Source organism: Salminus brasiliensis, chromosome 10, assembly GCF_030463535.1.
Source record: "Salminus brasiliensis chromosome 10, fSalBra1.hap2, whole genome shotgun sequence".
Taxonomy (NCBI): domain Eukaryota; kingdom Metazoa; phylum Chordata; class Actinopteri; order Characiformes; family Bryconidae; genus Salminus; species Salminus brasiliensis.
The window spans coordinates 31,582,412-31,596,920 of NC_132887.1; the positions used below are offsets into that span (position 1 = coordinate 31,582,412).

A 14,509-nucleotide genomic window follows, 5' to 3' on the forward strand; every position below is an offset into this window, starting at 1 on the left:
ATCTTTTATGTGTTATGCTTCATCCTCCTGTGGTATGCTAAACTGCACATGCACAGTATGGTTTAGCTTTACAGTTTCACATTGTTGTTAAACAAGGGATATTCTCTTATATTCACAGATATACAAACATCAATAAGTTGGAAACATGTCTTGACTCTGTGACTGGCTGTGAAAAGCTCCACCTTCCCCTTAAGCTCTACACTGTTGCCTAAGACACTAGCATCACTTTTACACCAAACCTCCAAGCCACACCTCCTCACTCGAAGTTCACAGCAAGGCGTGTTGAGAAGGACTCCCACAGAGACCTATTAGGAGGATTTGATCGCTTTCAGTTACGGCATCAAAGTTCTGCTGAGCTTTTTTTAGTTCCTTTTATAGGGTGGTGATACATGTACACACATCATACTGTCATGCCTTTGCTGTCCTGTCTGTACTGAGCGAGCTGCGTGCACGCTTGCTGTTCACAGGGACCCTGTGGAGTGATTTTGAGGCCAGGCTTTTGTCCATGAAGCCGTACTAATCCTTTGTTGGGTTTTAACATCTGGACCACAACGCACCATCCCTTTTGCACATCACAGGCAGGGCTGACCTTGCGTGGTGGTGGCTTTCAGTACATCCTTTCTAGCTGGCAAAATGATTCAGCTAACACTTTTTTGAACTACAGTTATGCACACCGTTTTTACCCATAATCTCAAATCAGACAAATGCAGTAATTAAAATAGTTTACTACTCCGTACAATGGAAAAGCTATAGAAAAATTAAGTGTGGGATACTGGGCCGCAAGTATACTTGAGTGAAGGGTAAGGGAAGAAATCCGATCCCTGCACTCTACAACGAGACCCAAACCAAGGTTGTAAAATCACTGCCACAGAATCTTATGTCACCCTAACTGTGCATTTTATTACCGATGAGTGGCAGCTAGCGCCTCATTTGCTTCAAACAAGAGCCGTGAGTGAGAGCCACACGGGTGCAGATCTGGCTGAGCTGTTAACCCCTTAAACTGCCTATTTCCACTGGCGTTGTTACAAACTTCTATTACCAAAGAATAGCCCCAGCAGTTTGTACAGAAGTCCCTGTAGTTACTGAGTAATACACCTTAGCGTGGGATAATCCTTGGAGCGCTAAGGGGTGAAAGAATGTAGCAGAGGAACAGTAGATAACTAAGAAAGATTTAGTCTTAGTTAGTGATAATCCTTGTGAAAAGGGAGTATACTTAACCCCTTAAGTAGCCTATGATCTGACGGCGAGGCAAAAACATTATTAAAAAACCAAAGAATAGTCCCACCAGTTTGTACAGACGTCCCTGTAGTTATTAGTAATACACCTTAGTGTGTAATAAGGCTTGGAGTTTTAAGGGGGTAACACTAAAAGTATATTGGAATTTGGTAAAGGGTACTAAAAGTATTTTTTTTATTTAATATACTTATAAATAAATACATATCAAAAACATTTCTCTATATTTCCATAAAATGTATGTAATAATACATGTTAAATTATACTTGTGTTGATAGAGGATACATGTACTTGTAAACATAGTAAACCAGGGCTTTAACAGAGCTATATTGAACTGTAATGTCAACTGAAGTGTATTGTTTGAAATGTATGTTTTTCTTTAGTGTATTTCTTCACATACTGAAGTATGCTGTACTTAAATTATTTAATTGAATTGTCTGTATTATTTCTTCAATACACAATACATAGGTTTTTCTAAGATTGGCTTTTTTTAAAGTATGCTCTAAAACAACTTAGGAAGTACTCTTATGTGAATGAGTTTCACTCAGAAGATTTTTTTTAGAAGAGAAGAGCATATTTCCTACTTCAACAACTGCCCATTAATCCCTTAACACAACAAGGCTCATTGCACACTAAGGTGTATTACTCAGTAACTACAGGGACTCCATAGGCTTTTTAAGGGGTTAAACTGTCACATCAAATTAAATAAATTTTATTTTTGACCGTATTTAAAGTGTACTTTCTTGGCATGTAATCTGCAGGTTATCTTTGAATTACTAAAATTGTGCTTAGAGTCCACATGGTTATCATATTAACAATACGTTTAACTTTAACGGAACTACTGTGCACTGTAAAACCTAACTGCACTCCATAATGTAATAAGTAAATTAACATAGATTAAAAACTGCAGAAATGTGGGGTGATTAAACCAAACTAACTCCAAAATCAATGGTTGAGATGCACAGTCCATGTGTAAGATCAAAAAAGTCATCATGATGACTGAGAGAACTGAGCTGGTTTAATGAAATATGGTGATCTTTAGGGTGTGCTTTATGTTTGGGCAGTGCAACCATGAGTAAAACTCACACCTTTCCCATTGGCTCCTGGCCCCTTCTATTTGTGAGTGTGGAAGTGTGTGGAAGTACTTCCTCAGATTTATTCAACCCCTACGTAAGTAAGCACTATATAACCCTTTTGCTGTTATGACCTGTTGAAAAAGATGAAAACGTGATGCATAGCCAGACGCCAGTATCTCACAGCGTTCCTGAGGAATCTTAGCCCTTTTCTTATGGGCAGTGACATCCAGTTCACTATTATTTTGGGTTTGCTTGCTGCAACTGCCTTCTTTAAACCCCATCAAAGGTTTGCTATGGGGTTCAAGCCGGGCCGCTGCGGTAAGCACTTCAGAATCTCCAGGACTCCAGGACTTCTTCTGAAACCGAGTCATGGTGGACATGGTGGTGAGGTATGCTTGTCATGTTGGAAGGTTCAATGACACCCAAGTTTCAGCTTCCTCTCAGAAGGCATAATGATTTCTCCTAGGATTTCATTAAATTCATCTTGCCCTCCACACACTGCCGGTTTCCAGTGCCAGATAAAGAAAAGCAGCCCCAGAGCATCACTGAGCCACCACCATACTTCACTGTAGGCAACGTGTTTTTTTTTCAACGTATGCTTCATTCTTCCTCCTCCAGACATACCACTGATCCATAGACCTGAAAAGTTGAAAGCTGAAACCCGTTTTGTTTCCATATCGCTCCACAGAACAGAATCCAAATCTTCTGTGAAGCGATGACACAAAACTGGAACTTTTCAGGTATGTTTGGATCAGTGGTGTGTCTGGCGGATAAGGAGTGAAGCATATGGTGAAGCATACACCCTGCTTACAGTGAAGCATGGCAGTGATTCTGGAGTGGCCGTCAGTCTCCTGACTTGAACTCCATAGAAGATCTTTGGTGGGATTTGAAGAAGGTGGTTGAAGCACACAAATCCAAGAACATAAGTGAACTGGAGGCCACTGCTCATGAGGATTGGGCTTAGATATGCATCATGTTTACAGCAGGTCATAACATACTAAGCGCTAGGTACCACAGATGCTTGCCACAAAGGGGTTGAATAATTCTGAGTCATTACAAGTGTCATTTTGTGGCAAGAAAAAGCTTCCTCAGATCAAGAGGAAGCAACCTTGAGAGGAACCAAGATTCAAAAGGGGAACCCATCCTCCTCTGGTTGACACCGGCTAGCACAACAGATGTTAAAAAAAGCTATACTGGAATAAATCATCAGATAGGGTGTGAATGTATATGTGGGCACATATTGGGCTTCTCATATTGTTTTTATTACAAGGCTTAGTTGTAACACCGCATTCAATTAACCCTGCTATGTGGAGGCTGTACTTTTGCCTGGGTTGCTCTCACTGTGAGTTATTTATATGCTTAAAAATTAGGCTGTGTTAGAGACACCTCGTCGGGTGGGTAATACACCAATGAATTCTGTGACTTCAGGGTAAATCTGTCCTGACTGCTGTCAAAATTCACAAAATGACGCTGCTATGGAAACACGAGAAGATGACCAGAAGCATGTTTAGGTGTTTAACTACATAATAGGTCAGTGTTGCACTTCACCCCGCGCTAGTTTTTGCCCACTCTCCCCCTGTTACATGACAGTTTGGTTGTCTGAGATATCAGCAAAGAGCTGCAAAAAGCTGCTAAACAAATTAGCATGTGAGAACATGGCATCATGTGCTGTGTGCTTACATGGGGAGGGGCTATCACTTCGAGGCGGAGCTCGTGAAGGTGTGAGGTTTACTACAGTCACCCATTCAAGTACTGCCTAAAGGTCTGATTAACAAAGGCTTTCAAAAAAAAAAAAAAAGCAAAGAGCAAAGACTGAATGGAGCATTTTTTCCCATTTTCATCTGTAGTCGGGTCCTTAAATAAAACTGTGACATGGGCGTGCCCTGGATGTTTGTTTTAACCCAAAGAAATTCGTTCATTATGAAAATCGACACTGCAGGTTGTTCTGTTTCCTTGCGTTTCTCTTGTGTTTTTGTCATTCGAATTTCAGCAGCTAAGCAGCATCAAAGCTGCTGCTATCCTCGAGTGTAACAACAATGGTATTATCCACACTCACACACACTCACACACATACACAGCCATCTGCCGTGTCTGTCAGAGGACCTGACAGTCTTACCGAATATCACAGAAGCTGCTGTGTGATGTCACACAAGAATAAAGCTTCCAAAGCAATCTTCCTCCTCTCTCACTTCAGCCGTGTTGTATTCACTGTGTTTCGGCACACACAGAGTGCATGCTTCCTCCTCGTATGCTTACATTTTGTTCTATGCCTGAGCACATTAACATAAAAACGTTGCACATATTTGCATTATGTCACCTCATATTTCACTATTCCTAAAAAAGGGCTGATACTCCATTTATTCACATGTTGGCGTGTGTATTTTTCGGTAAGCAAAATCTAGTATTACATTCTAAATGTCTTCCAGGACTGTCATGATACATGGGTTACGATTCAGAGTATTGCAATATACTGAGATACTGTAAGCAAGGATTTATAGCAGTTTTTGAAAATCGTCATACTATAAAAAAAACATGCCATCATACGCATCAAATTATGCAGTCAGTGGGATCTGAAGACAGAGTACAACACTGCTATCTAGTGGTCAAGGTTAAAACACAACACAAAATAAACCACTGTTTGCCACAAATATTATTAAAAACCAATACAGAAAATCAGTACAGTACTGCAAAACATAATCTCCCAAGACAAGACAACCATATTGACCATTAGTGTTGGACACAGATGGAATTTGGCCACACACATATACACTAGTGTGTAAAGACATACACAGTGACAGTGAGCACACATGCCTAGAGCGGTGGGCAGCCATTGCTGCTGCGCCTAGGGAGCAGAGAGGGTGAGGGGGCTTGCTCAAGGGCCCAATCGTGGCAGCTTGCCATGCCCGGGTATCGAACCCACAACCCTGGCTTCAAATGCTGAGCCACCACTACTTTTATATATTCTGTAGTAAATAGCATATGCATCACAACACTTTTTTTATGATTCACATTTCATCATATTGTCACTGTCATGAAAAAACACCAAAACAGCAACTTTACAGAAGAAAAAAAAATCTTTTTTACTTTCCATTGAAGTCAATGTAAAAATGTTTTATTCAAATTCTAATTTGTGAGTGTTTCTATTAGTCCATTCATGATTAAATTTTGACACAAAGTAAAGAACAAAGATTCAAACTACATTCAAACTAAATAGCAAATATGGAGACACCACATTTTTATGAGGCACCAAGAAAACATTTGAATATTTTCCTTTAATACTTTTAAGCTCTGTATAGCTTACATATTGTACTGATATGTGTGTACTGTTATGTGTGTGTGTGTGTGTGTGTGTGTGTGTGTAAACACTCTTTGCACTTAGTTGACAGCCTTGGCCCCCGCTTATTCTGAGCAGCCAGCCATGGACCATATCTTAGTACTTTGCAGTATCACTGTAACTTGACTTGAACAGCTTCAGCATTACTTGTCTTGTACTGGACCTGTCGTCAGAACTGGAACGAGTGAGCATCGTGCAGTGCCCCCTGGGAAATGCAGTTCATGTGGCATAGTTATGAACTGTCCACAACCTGATAGGGGCAGAGAGAGGTCAGAAAAGAGTACCAGCTTGTAAGAAGTGTCGGTACAGGCAAAAAAGGTAAATGTTGATATTCCGGTACTGCGAACTTGCTGACTGCCAGCTCACTTTGAGCACTGCTTGTCACAGATCAATACACTTAATCTTTAGGATACCAAAACACTTAAAGGATCCATATCATACCTACCAATGAACAAGTTGACTCCCTGTGATATACTGTCCAAATCTGTACTCAAAATGCAAAAACAGCCCATTCTAGATTTATTCAGCTTAGCCCCACCCTTTCACACTGTATAACAAGGGCTTAATCCTCCAATCAGATTTACATATATCAGCGTTAAAGACACAATAACAAAAAACATCCTGCTCCACAAGAAACATTAAAAATAACTATGTTCAAATATATTGTATTGTATTTGGTATTCACTCAAATAAACCACATTATAATATAATATAATATAATGTATGATATGGACCTTTAAACTGTGTCATTACTCTCAGTAACACTGAAAAAAATAATAATACAGTTATTCTGCCAAAGCATGGTTGTTTAGTTGTGCACTACAGCTATTGAGCTAATGCAGCTAACACGTACTGGTTTACACACCAAAATAAAAGTCCTTACACCAGTAGCTTTCATTGATGATGTATGTGTTCATGCATTATTTATGTATAAACACACAAAAGCCAAAAGCTGTGTTTTATAGCATCCCAATCTACCAACAAGTTGTTATGTTAGCCCTAGGCTAACTTAATGGCTACAAGCAAACATGCTAGTCATGACACAGCCAGATATTACCACACACTCTACTGCTTACAGTATGTGGCCAAAGCTCAGGCTGGTTGCTACTATTTTAGCAGTAAGACTACTGAGGGGGTACAACCTGGAGTACAAGCTTCCATGCCTTAGCATCGTAAGCTACATTAGCCTCGTAGCTCGAGTGCAGAAAGGGGGTTGATTTATTTTTTTTTATCCCAAACCCATTAACACATTGCCAGTGCTGTGGATATGTAGTGCAAGCAGGCAGCACTTCAGTATGAACACGCTGCCCATCACAAGCATCTGCAAATCTGAAGAGACGGTCCCTCTGAAGCAAATCGCTTTTCTTCGCACTGAACCAGAGGGTTTTCCAGGAGGTGGATGTGCGCATATTCTGGCACCATTTTGGCCCAGCTCCCCTTGACCCCACTCTACGTGTCCACCCGCCCCCTCCCCCTTTCTGAAAGCAGCACCAGAGCCTCCTGGCACATACAATATATAATATGTAGCCAGTTAATTGCAAATCATCTGTGATGTACACGACTGCCTCACTAATTGCCGCTGGAAGCTGTGCTCATTAGCTCATCTCATCTGGCTCGGTACACAAGCTAAACAACCTGCAAACGATCCAGCAATTACTGTTATTTTACCACTCCGACGCCAGGCGTGCATGAAAATAGCTGTGGTAAATAACAAAAGACATTTGGCTGCAAAATGTCTAAAAATGCTTCACCATGAGAAGAGGCTCATTAAGGAGCATTTGTGTGTTGTTTTTTTCCCCTTTCCCCTTAAAACCACACAGCAGGGCACTCCTAGAGGGGCACGCCAAGGTTTTCTTAAGGGAAGCAGCACGCCCACAGATCATTTATTGACCAAACTGAGTTTTCTTGTTTACCAATAAAGTGGTGCTACATTGACGATGTGTGGGTAACATACATCTCGCAGGCGACAGCCCACATCTCTTACAGCGGTGAGGCTGGAGATGTGCGCGTGTGTCTGTATGTGTGAGAGAGAGGGTGTGTGTGTCGTGCTTTTCTGTTACATTAAGTGTGTTTGCTGTCATGTTCTCACATAGGGGCGCGCTCTCACACAAGCATACTTTCGCAGAGTCTTCCAGATGCCCATGCATTTATTCATGCATATGAAAGCGCGCAGCCCATCGAGGAATATTCATATGCAGTAGTAGAGTGTGTTCACGCACTCATTTGTAGCAAGCAGCTCCAGATCTCGGCTAGGTCGAGCTGCAGCGCTGGTATGTGTCCAACTTCCCTTTGAGGCGATTATTTGAATCCCTTTGAAAAGTGGTTGTAGTGGTTGGTGTGGCACAAGATAACACAGATAACACCACTACCTGCTACTGACCTACCACACCATGCTGGAGACTGGGGTTCGATTCCCAGTCTGGGACTATGCTGCGCTACACCAATAAGAGTCCATGGGCAAGACTCCTAACACTACATTGGCCTACCTTTGTAATATGAGTAACCTTGTAAGCCGCTCTGGAGAAGAGCGTCAGCTAAATGCAAAAAATGTAAATTTGAGGAGCATGTCTTGGCTGTACAAAGACTTACGAAGGAAGCTAAGTGCATCATGTACTAAACGGCAGTCGGCACACCTGTGTTTCTGAAAGGTAGTTGGCTCCATATTTTGGCTGGAGCTCCGCATGCTAAAAATGCACAAGACTGCGAGAAGGTTTTTAGCAAAGAGCAAAGCTTTTCTTCCCTGACAATAAGATGAGCCTCTTCTGCTCGTTTCAGCTGAATAACTTGCCACCTTTAGGGTAGCTAGAAATTGGCTGTAGTGCACTCACAACCAGCAATTGAACAACAAAGAAAGCAACACAGCCAACACTCTTAAAAATAAAGCTGCTACAAAGGTTTCTTAGAGTGAGGCCATAGAGGAACCACTTTGAGCTCCATAGGGAAAGAGATGTATGTGTAAAGAACCTTTTAAAGGTTTAAATAAGTCAATGTAAAGGAATGTAAAAATACATTCAAACATTAGAGCAGGGTCTAGTAGGGGGAAAAAACATATGCATGTGCAGAACTCTGTTCTCTGTAGAGGATTTGTTAACTGCAAAAATGACATACAAAATATTTATCTCAAGGGCTTTTAGGTGTCCGGTGGACTAACGCGCTACCCGAGTCATGTTGCCATCAGCAGCCGGGGTCAGAGAGAGCACAATTGGCCTTACTATGTCAGAGTGGGTTGATGGCACTTCCTCCCCACATCACGCCTAGTGTGATGTTGGTCAGCACAGGCCTTGTACTGGATCTAGGCACAGTTTGTTTAGCTCCTGTAGAGAAGTACTGTCAGGAATTGAGCTGTGGAGCAGTGGAACGGTGTTCCAGACTTCAACTTTTTGAGCAGGCGTCCCAATACTTTTGTCCTTATAATGCAGGTGTTGGATGGCAATTGTTAATATTTAATTCAGCAATGACCCATTCCATCATTACTGAATGCATCATGCCATGTGTTAGATGTTGCCACCACATAACAGTTTAAGGTAGATTACAGTTGACAGCAAGATACTACTTTGCACTGCTGTTAAATGTTACCAGTTGACACAGTGCTATAACTCCGGACCATTTTGAAAATGTTCTTATTTTAACAGGTTTTCAGCTCAGTTTAAAATAACACTGCTCTTTCAGATCTACTGCTTTATGTTTACTTTATGATCTTAATTGGATTTTGTCAACTATCTTCTTTTTTTAGATCTGGTTTAGTCATATTTATTTCATCTCCTATTATTCTGCCACTTCTAGATTTCTCATTTCTTACAGTGTGATGTCTTTGTATTTTTGTATATATGTAAAGCACTTTGAGTGACCTCTATGTTTGAAATGAGCTACACAAATAAACATGCCTTGCCTTGCCTTGCCTTGCCTAAAGTGTACTGGTGTCAGTAAAGGAAAATCATTAAAGGAAGAATGTCCAAGCACAGGCCAGGCTTTAAAAAGGAAGAAGCTTTGAAGGTGTAGCGAAGAGCATTTCTAATTTGAATTTGTATGCACAGAGAGTAACAAGGCCAACCTTCTCCCTTAGTGTGTGATATGTTTGGAGCCAGCTTTATAGATTTGGAGCCAGCTTCCTTGGGAAAAAAAATATTTGGAAACTAAACATGCAAACCTTTCCACAAAGCCATTTCATTTAGCCTACACTGTAAGCAAAATGGCTATGTAGTTCTGAAAAAGACTTTATCTTAATGATAGTGTAAGCCTTGTTAGTATTTTTTATATATGTTTTAATATAGAACAGCTACAAGGCATTCCCACCAATTTTAAGACATTAAGTATTACCTACACATTCAAATGGTTCTTCCTTCAGAGTGGTCCAGTGGACTAAGGCACTGCTGCTTTGGTCCGAGTACTGCTTGTTTGAATCCTGGGTCATGCTGCTTGCCATCAGCAGCCACAGTCAGAGAGAGCACAATTGGCCTTGCTTTATCTATAGACATTGTGGGTCTATAGAACCATTTGCCTTCACTACAGAACCCCTAAATAACCCTTTTTGTATCTATTTTGTTTTAAGTAAATAATATGGATTTAAGCAGTTTAGCTAATATAAAAATGTTGGGGATAACTGTATAAGGTCTCTGAAAGCAATAACCTATTCACAATGAAACCAGAGACTAAATTAAACAATATGAATTTTACGGTGCTAAATGAAATAACAATAATACTAGAGCTTGTTAAAAATGCAGCAATTTGTTCATAACAGGGAATATGGAAATTAAGTTTCTAAACATGAAAGCCTTGCAACATATATTTTTAACCACTTCCAGGAGGGAGGAGTTCAAACTATTTAACTTAGGAAAGGGGGAGGTAGGGTAGGCTCTTCTTTAAAAAAAATGTCCCATTTATTGTATGTTGATAGAATGCATTTCTGACAGAGGTCTTCATCTGTTTATTTCACATTAACTACATTTTGTGAAAATAGTACTGAATACACTTGCAGTATAATTATCAAATACTTAATACTTAATAAGTCTCAAATGCTTGTTAAATGAAAAGTCTGAGGTAGTTATATGTAAATAAAAATTCAGTAATCATCACTAGTTTTCAGTCCTTTGTTAGATGTGTGGGGCCAGATTCGCAACAACTACCCTGGTGTTGAGAACAAATAGCAGCATGGTGGCAAGTTTGTTCATTTAGAAATGAGGATTAATGGCAGATTTCCCAACAGTTTCAGTGTAATCTGGCACTAGCACTTTTCCCCCTTATTTACATGCACTGTTAGAGACTCATAAACCTCACTGTCACAACATCACAGTGGAGTCAAGTGAAACCTTGTTCCTCAACACTTATTCACCACACAAGGCTTTTATGAGTAAGAATTACTATTCAGTATTTAACAGGAATGAATGCAAAGTTATAGAAGTGAAGAAATCTGGAATCACCAGCAGGTTTGTGAAGTTTTTAACACAGGTCTGTTATGAGGGGCTTATCATGAGCAATTCTGAAACACCACCGCATTGCTACTCTTATAATCCAAGAGTATAAATGATTTTCAAACAAGACCTTACTTTTTAAAGCATTAATTTACAGAAACATTCATTTAATTGATAATGTAAGACTGTAAATTGACAGGATACATTCTGTAAAAAAGCTGTTAATTTACAGAAAATATCTGTTTAATTAGTGAAGAAAGTCTAAGAAAATCATGTCATTTTATGAAAAAGTCTGTTTTAATTGATGAAAGAAGGTGAAAAAATCCAGGTAGTAAACTGCCAGTACATGTTTGTTTTTTTTTAAATTACGGATACCGGTTGTATGAAATGATGTTATAACAATGTTTTAGGAGGTGTCTTCAAAAGGCAATTCTCAAGTGTGCTCCTATGATTCCTGACAGGTTTCAGTATTACATCTTTATTATTTAAAATTAATTAAATTCATACCGAATAGAATCAGCAGAGGACATATTAAATATATAAATAATAAGGACCAGCCAGTGGGTCCTGACTTCTATTTTTCACACCCATAACTAAAGAATATCTCAGTTATTCAGTTATAAATTATTTTGTATGTATTGAACAACTTAAAGCCTTAGGATGTGTTTGTATGATTTATTTGTGTGTATAAAATTGTATGGTTTTGAGTGTGTAAATAATAAAGTGGTGATAATGCAGCAATTTAAAGTAGCAATGGCATATTGGTATTGAAACAAGATCTCATAAAATTCTCATAAAACTCATAAAAAAGTTGTTTTGTACATATTTTACAACTTACACTACAGCTCCCATCCACTAGTGGCACTGTTTTGGCAAATACACACACTCTACCTGCTATTAATATAAATGAATCTAAATTAATACATTAATAAATAAATATGGTTTTAAGGTTGAAGTGTACATTCAGGTAATTCTGTGGTAAGGTAGAGTGTTTGAGTAGCTTCAGTATGACAGCCTAAGTGAAAGTGAAATGTGTTCATTAAAAACAGTTCAGTTTAAAACTCAGTAGTTGTAATGAAATACTCTATCTGAAATGTCTATCTGTATTGGAAATGAGGAGTGGGTTTGGGCCATTTTCAGTATTTATGCACAATTCTTCCAAAAAGCAAATTATGTTTAAATATTTAAATATCCAAAAATGTAAGCTTTTGAATGTATGTGAAGGACTATGAGTTTCCATTGTTGTTTTCTTTCAAATGCCTAGTTGTGTTTAACTCACTTTAAGTTATGCTTTAAAATGACACGTATGTCATTACTTATGTTATTCACACTAAGCAGCACTAACAAAAGTATTTTTCTGGGTGAATCTCAAGAAAGATCGGCTCTGTTTCTGTCAAAATTCACAAATTATGCATATGGCAATGCAAGAAGATGACTTGTTAACTTGGAAAAACTCACACCACACAAAATTACTTCTCACTCACACATGGTTTACTATAAGGCTTCATTCTAATATCATCCTGACCACAGCTGTTAATTAAGCGTTAATCATTTATTCAGATTATGTGCAAGGACAGTAGGCATGTTCATACTTTTCATTAATGATGTCTTATTAGCATTGGTGGCATTGGTTGTTGGTAACTATAATTATTTTATAAAAACATTACATTACAATACAATTACATTAAAAGAAAAAAGCACCATATTACCTCAAATGAGCCAGCTGGAAGCATCTGGCTTTGGTTTATCCTGGATATCCTCATTATCTTTCAGAAAGAGAAGTTTAAAGACTGTAAGTGAACACTGAGTCCAGCTCATCAATGGACTGAAGACCCATCTATTTTTAGAGTACTTAATTCAGCACTAATCCTGCGAGAATAAAGGCTTGTGGTTGGATGCAGTTAAAGGGCTTATTTCTTTGACATTGATATCATTTTTAGAAAGAATGCAGTGTTTGCATCCAGCTGTATAGCTGACTATTGTGCATCGTCTGTACCCAGATCTGTATTGACTTTTGTATTTCCCTGCCAACACATTGCACTTTAGTGGGGCAGCAGTTAAAGCTCTGGGCTATTGATGACAGGGTTGTGGGTTTGATACCCAGACAAGCTGCCTCTGTTGGGCCCTTGAGCAAGACCCTTCACCCTTTATGCTCCCCAGGCACCGCAGCAATGGCTGCCCACTGCTCCGGGCACTTGTGCTCACTATCCACTGTGTGTGTTTTACTGGTGTGTATGTGTGTGTTCACTGCACGGATGGGATAAAAGTGGACGCCAAATTCCATCTGTGTCCAACACAAATGGTAAACATGGTTGTCTTGTCTTGTTTTATTTGACTGTATCTAAGCTGAGAGGTATCTTTGGACCCTTGCCTGTTTGCACTAGCTACAGATATTGTGGACAGATGAGCTCTGTATAAGAGTGTCTGCTTGATGTCTGCTTGGCTGTGGTGCTTTCTTCAGATTGATTACTTCAAGGTGAAAAGAGCCTGAAGTTGGACGTCAGCAAATCAACTTTCCTTTTCTGTGGCTCTTTATCTGGTTAGAACATGATGATAGAAATTGAAATGCTGTTGCAAATGGTTTCTAAGGACATCCTACCGTAAACTGTCAGACTACCATAACACAAGACTGGTTTTCATGCAGCAAAACAAAGAGTGGAGTAACGACTGAAGTGTTGTCAGGTGCTGGAGGGGCTATTTTGTGGCAGCTGTTTGGAGCACCAGCATTCTCTTCTAAATGCATTTCCACCAGAAGACTCTGGAGACATAAGGACAGTCATACATTTAATCTGGACAATTACAAATGTTGAAGTTGAGGTTAGCGGCAGGGGGTAGAACTCAGACTTAATTCCAGTTAGCAGAGAACCTTATAAGAACTTTCAGCAATGTTTTTGAAGGGTTTCAGGAAAGATAGATGATGGTTTGCATCACATTGTTATTAGAACATTTTTCACACAGCATTCCCAGTAAGACAAAAACATTATGGAAACAGCTAAAGTAGCTTTTCCAAAATTATAAAATATAATAAAAATCCTTAATAAAACCAATACCTTATTCTGCTGTCACATATGAGATATCACATATAATTCCACTGATATGTCACATACAGTGGATATCAGTGGTGGTGCAAGTCTATTTGTGGTTGGGTGCTGGTGCCTACCCTCTGGGTCAGCTTTCCCCCACTGTAAAAAACCCTCAATTTTGCTGCGCTCCTCCTCCTAACCCCTTTGTTTTTCCTTCCTTTCTGTTTTCTCTCTCTCTTTTCCATGTACTGAGATGCCCTGTTCCAACTGTTCTGTCCCGGTACTGCCAGCCCTGACTCTCCACTACCCTGCTGCCCTCTGCTATTCTGCTGCCCTCTGCTATTCTGTCTTGCTCTGGATCAAATATCAAATATGACTATTCACCTACATGGACTTTTACATTTCTCTCACATGTTCATCATTTATGGCTAGATG

The 14,509-nt window shown here is 39.5% G+C and overlaps 1 protein-coding gene across 1 annotated transcript in view; it reads left to right on the forward strand.

Annotated features, from left to right (window-relative positions):
* scfd1 (sec1 family domain containing 1) overlaps nt 1-14,509 on the forward strand; it is a 292,319-nt gene that overhangs the window by 173,609 nt on the left and 104,201 nt on the right. The window lies entirely within an intron of this gene.